Source organism: Sinocyclocheilus anshuiensis, unplaced genomic scaffold (genome assembly GCF_001515605.1).
Source record: "Sinocyclocheilus anshuiensis isolate Anshui unplaced genomic scaffold, SAMN03320099.WGS_v1.1 scaffold274, whole genome shotgun sequence".
NCBI classification, from domain to species: domain Eukaryota; kingdom Metazoa; phylum Chordata; class Actinopteri; order Cypriniformes; family Cyprinidae; genus Sinocyclocheilus; species Sinocyclocheilus anshuiensis.
The window spans coordinates 811,476-818,730 of NW_015547698.1; positions in this window are offsets into that span (position 1 = coordinate 811,476).

A 7,255-nucleotide genomic window follows, 5' to 3' on the forward strand; every position below is an offset into this window, starting at 1 on the left:
CAACTGAAATATTTGAGAGAACATCACATAAGCTAACTTCATAAATTGATGTTGATTTTCCTAAAATGTGTTTTTTTTTTAAACTCACCATTATAGTGATTAGCGTTCCCTTTGGTTGGGCACTTTGAACTTGGTTTATGTTACTATAATTTTCTTTCTGTTAATGCAGTAATGCATTATGAAGTCTGACTTACTTGATTTCAAAAAAAGAAAAGTAATAAATAGGTTGTGTTTAAAAAGTGGTTATTTTCTAATTAAAGTTTTGGTGCATTTATTGAGTGTTTATTTAACAACTTCATCAAATTTAATTTTTCATAAATACCATGCACCACAACAATGGTAACAATTCAAGTTCATTTATTTTCAGTACTTGTAACAATAACCATTTTATTTGCTCTTTTTTGTTCTGCTGTTACTGACACAAGACAGCAAATAAAATTGTAAAGTAAAATCAACAACTGTAAAACAAAGCAACTGCATAATTTATTCTGCCGCAATGCACTCTGGGAGTCAGTGAGTAGCTATACGAAGTCATGGGTAAACCTAAATGAAAGGATCAAGTACCCCCTACAGTTCTTTTTTAGTTACTAGAACTCTCGTTTAAGTAAACTATACTGACTAAGCATTTGTCAGTACAACATACTATTCCTATTTCACTTAGTTTTTTCAAGGCAATCGGTTTGCATGCTTTTTTTAAGTAAGCCCAACTAATTAGATTTTACAATGTAGCCAGTCCATGCAAACCCTTATAAACAAACAACAATGTTTTAAAATGGATACGATATTTAACTGGGAGCCAGTGGAGAGAGATCATCACTGGTGAAATATCCCTCTTCCTTGTTCCGATCTTAGTTTGATGCATAATAGGCCGCAGATTAGATGAGTCAGCCGTATGGCTTGAGAATGCCTTAGACTTTCTATTACGTGATAAAACAGAAATAGAGAAAACTACAGGCACACTGGGTTCCCTCTTGTTCTGTAAACAATTGTGAATGTTGCTGCTATCCCGACACATATCACTGAGAGCTGTTATCAGTTGTTTTTGGTTCACCTACAGCAGATGGAGGGTTTGGGCCCTGGCGTTGTGGCAGCGGCCGGAGAGAACTCTCACAGGAGGAGGAGGACGAGCTGGGCCCACAGGTTTTGGTGGTTGGGGTGCCCGCCGTTTTTTAGTTGATATCTGGGGGCTTGCAGCGAATGAGTGGGAGAGTTTGGTCCCAGCATACACCAGTTCCAACATTTTCTGAGAGAAGCTTAGAAGCGGAGATGCTGGAGCGAGGGATAATGTGACTGGTGAGCAGGGCTGTGTCCTCTCACAGGAGGGAGACGACGAGCTGGGCCCACAGGCTTCGGTGGCTGGGAGGCCCGCCATTTTTTAGTTGATATCTGGGGGCTTGCAGCGAATGAGTGGGAGAGTTTGGTCCCAGCATACACCAGTTCCTCCATTTTCTGTGAGAAGCATAGAAGTGTAGATGCTGGAGAGAGGGATAATGTGTCTGGTGAGATGGGCTGTGTCTCTGGTGTTTCCGGTGGCTGTGATATGTTGTCCTGGCTTCCCTGGCTGTTTTCCAGAAAGTCGTCCTTGGGTGCTGAGTCTTGGAGCTGTTCTGATACATCACAGTCCGTCTGTGATGAGCTCTTTGGGCAGGGCTCAGCCAAGATGTTTGCCATGGGCAGTGCTTGTTGTGGCTGTGTGGTGATATCAGTGTCCTTGTGGGTTGTGTCAACCACATGACGACTCGGACCAGGTGTGCATGTGCTATTCAGGCTGAGTGGATTGACACTCTGCTGAAGGATGGTGGAGGGAGAAGATATTAGTAGATATATTAAGTAGATATTGTCCTTAAGCACTCTTGCACCAAGTTTGTTTGGGTGGAGACCATCCGGTTTAAACAGTTGGCTATGTCCCCAAAAAAGATTGAAGTTGTCGATGAAATTCACTCCTTTTATATTGTAAGATCTTTGTAGCCATGTGTCCAGCCCAAGCAACCGTAAAAGCATATTAGTTCCCCTTGCTGGGAGTGGTTCACTGGTGAACTTTGAGTTTTTGAAGTGTTTCAAAGAGTTCACTGAAATTCTTCTTAAGGAGCTCTGACTGCTCTTTCTGAATATCATTCTTCCCCACATGGATGATGATGCAATGTGCAGATTTGTGCTTCATCAGAATGTTCCTGAGTTCCCTGTTCACATCAGAGATGGTTGCTTGATGAAAGCAACATGTTGTTGTAGTCCTGCTACTAATGTTTCTGCTTGCTGGGAGTGGTTCACTGATGAACGACTGAACTTTGAGTCTTTGAAGTGTTTCAAAGAGTTCACTGAAATTCTTCTTAAGGAGCTCTGACTGCTCTTTCTGAATATCATTCTTCCCCACATGGATGATGATGCAATGTGCAGATTTGTGCTTCATCAGAATGTTCCTGAGTTCCCTGTTCACATCAGAGATGGTTGCTTGATGAAAGCAACATGTTGTTGTAGTCCTGCTACTAATGTTTCTGATAATGGAGTCGCCCACTATCAGATTCACTAGATTCATGGGACTCACCGGCTGTATGCTGAGGGGGTCCATGATGACGGTCTGCTGAGTGTTCTGCCTGTTTTGGAAGTCCAGCAAGTAACTTTGTTTTAAGAACCACAATCTTTTGTAGAAGTTTGCGGCTGTTCATGCAACAAGTAGATTCAACAGGAGGCATTTTCGCTCTCGTCTGTTTGAATGTAAACAGCTGTGTTTTCCCGTCTCCGGAATGTAAGCTGCTGGCAGTGGGAGGCAAAAGTCCACCAGCTTATTATTCCAGTCCCAAAGAGTTTTTAGTTTTAGTGTTTGTGCCAAAAATGTGTCGTTTGAGCACTGTGCTGATCTGCTGAAGTAAAAATCTTAGAAAAATATGAGAAAAGTACAGAAATAGGGAGCAAAGCGCAGAGCAGTAAGCAAAAACGTCCGAATGGTAGCGAAGCCGGAAGCATATCCCCATAAAAGCATCAGTTTAACAATAAGCAGAATAATGTCATGCTGATGTAAAAAAAAAATAAGTTCACATTGTGAATCCACTCTATATATGTCATGTTTTCAGCACTTAATCGTACCTATGCTAGCAGGTGTGTAAGGGCTTGTCTGTTTGGACAAATATATATCCAGACTGGAATGAGAGCATGACCACTTGTTCCAGAGTAAAGGATGGAATGAATTATGTTCATAATTGTGTTTGAAGGGTCTACTAGAATATGTGATTTATTGTTATAAACACTACACTGTAAACAATTTTGGTTGCCAGTAAGACTGTAAATTTAAAAAAGTACTGTAAATCAATAATTACAATTGTACTACAAAAATACAGCAAACTATAGAAAGTTATCACTGTAAAATTACAGTAGAAATTTTTATAAATGAGTGAAATTACAAGAGCAACTGTGAACTTGTAATGCTATATATACATTTTACAGTAAATTTGAACATTTATTGTGAAATTCAATTCACTAAATTAACTACAATGAGCTTTTTCACTGCTGTGATAGTGTGCAAACATTTGGTTAACTTATTTCATTTGAGTCCACAGAGAAGAAATATGTATTTGTATAAAACTGCAAACACTTAATGTATAATAGTAAAGTAAGCAAAAACATGACTTTTACTCAAATCGCTGCAGTTCATCGTCAGCAATAGCACACATGTATGAGCTGAAGTACTTAAAGGGGTCATATGATGCTTTTGTAAAGATCATTATTTTGTGTATTTGGTGTAACAGAATATGTTGACATGCTTTAATGTTCAAAAAACACATTATTTTTCAAATACTGTACATTATTGTAGGTCCTCTATGCCCCGCCTCTCTCAAACGCTTCGTTTTCTACAAAGTCCCTCCTTCCGACAAGCGCAGTCTGCTCTGATTGGCCAGCTGACCCAGTGCATTGTGATTGGCCGAACACCGCTAGTGAGGTAGATATGTGGGGGCGTGTTAGAACGAACAGGGGGGGCGTGGCAGAGTCTTAACTTTGACAAAGAATATCTCTTTGGTTTTAAGACTTTAGTCTTTGCAACTTCAGGAATCTTCTCTATGCACAATCAGCTTGTAATACTCCAAAGAGAAAGGAAAACTTGAAATCACATCATATGATTCCTTTAACAAAGAGATCATCGCTGCATCAACTCCACATTTACAGCCTTTAAATAAACCAGCAAAACATCTATGTTTGCGGCTCATCATTGACTGAAGCACAGGCTCTACTCTCCAGCACAATGGTGACCAACAAAACTACATTAAACTAACTGATTTCTCTTGAGCAAAAACCAGAGTTGGGACTTTCAAGTCACAAGCAAGTCTTGCGTGGCGTGCCTCACTCTCTCCACAGAGAGGTTTCCCCCATCCTCTTCTCTCATCCGGACCAGCATCCCTCTGTGGCTGCGAGCGATCTGGTCTCATTCTATGGGAGCGAGTGTGACGCCATGGACGACAGCGTGTCTCTGGCTGCTTCAGATGCGGAGGAGCTCTTGGGCTCGTCTTTTGACCCTGCCCCCTTACCATCTGCAGAGCCCAGCGTGGCCAGCACGGTTCTTGCCGGGGCGCCAACAAGCCCCTCGACAACGAGCTGCACCATTCTTCCCAGAGGTCCATGATGAGATCACTAGATATTGGCGCGCCCCTTACTCGGCCTGCCTATGTGCCTCCTCTTCGTCCGCGCTCACATCGGTCGACGGCGCCGAAGAAAAGGGCTATGACAGACTGCCTCCCCTGGATGAGTCAGTGGCCGTGTATCACTGCACGGTCATCGGCTGGAAAGCAAAGGCCCCCCACCCGTCCAATCTGTGTAGGACGACTTCAGCACTCCCAGGACGAGCCTACTCGTCAGCTGGACAAGCGGGCCAAACTTCAGAGCATGGACGAGTCTGGACCAGACCCCGCAGCTTTCAAGGAGCTGTGCAGCGTGACTGACCTGGCTTTGTGCGTGCCACTAAGATGACGGCTCAGGCGATCGGCAGATCCATGGCCAGCCTTGTGGTGCTCGAGCGCCACCTATGGTTGACCCTCATGGAGATCAAGGATGCAGATAAGATCCCCTTCCTCGACTCCCCGGTCTCCCCCTCTGGCCTGTTTGGACCTCAGTTGAAGGGTTTGTGAAACACTTCACCGCTGCGCAGAAGTTGTCCCAGGCAATGTAACACTTCTTGCCGGAGTGCTACAGTTCTGCTGCCAGTCACCCCAAGACGGCACCGACTCAGCAGCCCACGAAGCCTGCATCATCGGCTGCACCACCAGCCTCTAAGCCTGAGCCCCGACATTGCTCCCGCTTGGCCAGACGCTATCCATTCCCTAAACGGCAGGGAACCTTGGCCCAAGGTAGCTCTGGACCCGGCGCCTCAGGCGTCAACCTGATCTGCGGGACAGGAAGAGGAGGGGGCAAAGTCTCACCATCGCCAGACCACCCCCCAAGCAGCCTCCAAGCACCCCGTTCACTTCCGGGTGTCGACGGTAATGTGTTTGTGATGAATACTGTTGTGAACCCTGGGCCCGTTCAGTTAGTGCCCACACAACCGATCACTGTTATAGCGAGGAAAATAAAACACAAACATTTTCAAAAAGAGAGCAAATTTCCTCTTCCAGTTATCACGAGTGGCGCCTCACCCCCCGAACTAATCCAACACCTACTTCCGCCTATCGCAAGCATTGGGTCCCTGCAAGGCGGCCTGTCGCTCAAACCAACCCAATCTCTTGCCACGCGGGCTGAGGCCTGGCAGGCCATCCCCGGAGTGTAAAACTGGGTTTTGGGGATAATAAAATGAGGCTATTCACTTCAATTCGCTCGAAGACGCCCGCGATTTAGCAGCGTGGTCTCCACCTCGGTTCAGAGCAAGGACACACACGTCCTGTGCGCAGAGGTGAATTTGCTGGCGAAAGGAGCCATAAAAACTGTTCCCCCAGCTCAGAGCGAGTCAGGCTTCTGCAGCCGATACATCCTTGTCCCCAAAAAGGATGGTGGCCTAAGGCCCATCCTCGATCTCAGGCACCTGAACCGCGCCCTCGTGAGATGGCCTTTCGGGATGATTACATTGAAGCAGATCCTCTCGCTAGTGTGCCCAGGGAACTGGTTCTTTTCGCTGGATCTGAAAGATGCCTATTTTCACATGCAGATAGCCCCCCACCACAGATGATTCTTGAGATTCGCCTTTGAGGGAGTGGCATATCAATTCCCTTTGGACTGTCCCTAGCTCCTCGCACTTTTACGAAGTGCATGGATGCGGCTCTTTCCCCGCCGAGACAGATGGGAATCCACATTCTGAATTATCTCGACGACTGGCTCATCCTAGCCCAGTCAGAGAACAAGCTAGTATCTCACAGATCATTCCTCAGCCACTTAGAATGCCTGGGGCTCAGGGTCAATTTTGCCAAGAGAGCTCTTTCCCCCAGCCAATGGATATTGTTCCTGGAACAGTTCTCGACTCAGCCCGAATGAGGACGGTAGTCGTGCCAGAACGTGCACTGGCCATTCAGCAGCTCGCGGCCTCATTCAAAGTTGGAGCCCCTCGCCCTCTCAAGGCGTTTCAGAAGATGCTGGGCATCATGGCCTCTGCGTCCCTTCAGTACTGGCTGAAGCCACGAGTTCTGTCTCGGACGCCTGCGTGTCAAGGTGGACCGGGCCTGCGTAGCAGCCAGAGGTGGACAATCCAGGGGTCAGAAAGTAAAAGTCCTGCCATATGTTTATTCCACCCATGAACTCAGCAGCTGATTTCACCAGAGGAGGAACCAAGTCATTCCTTTCAAATCACAAACGAGTCTCGAGTCATATCCCACGTCCTCAAAGAGTTAAAGTTAATGAGATAATTAAGTGACTAATGAAATGATGATTGTGCATTAGTGATGAACACCTGCTGTTATTGAGAATTACAGAGGATCAGATGCTGATGTTTTATTGGTTAAAATGATGTCACCATCATGGAGATCAGTGTTTGCTTTAGTTGGGCTCTTGGCCCTTTTAATATTTCAAAATGGTTTGGTTATAAGCAATTGTTATATTGCTTCATCACAAATACTTGTGCAGCCGTACATTGCTGAATTAAAAGCTCGAGGTAACCAATGAACTTACACTTTCTGCTTTTAAGTCACTTGAATGAGCATAATGAAGGGGTTTCTTTTTGGTTTATTGACTGACATTAATCTATTTCAGAACTGCAATGAAGTCCTATTAAACAAATGTCACCATAATGTTTAAATATTGGAAAAAATAAAGATGATTTAAGCAATTGTAATATTGCTTCATCACAAAT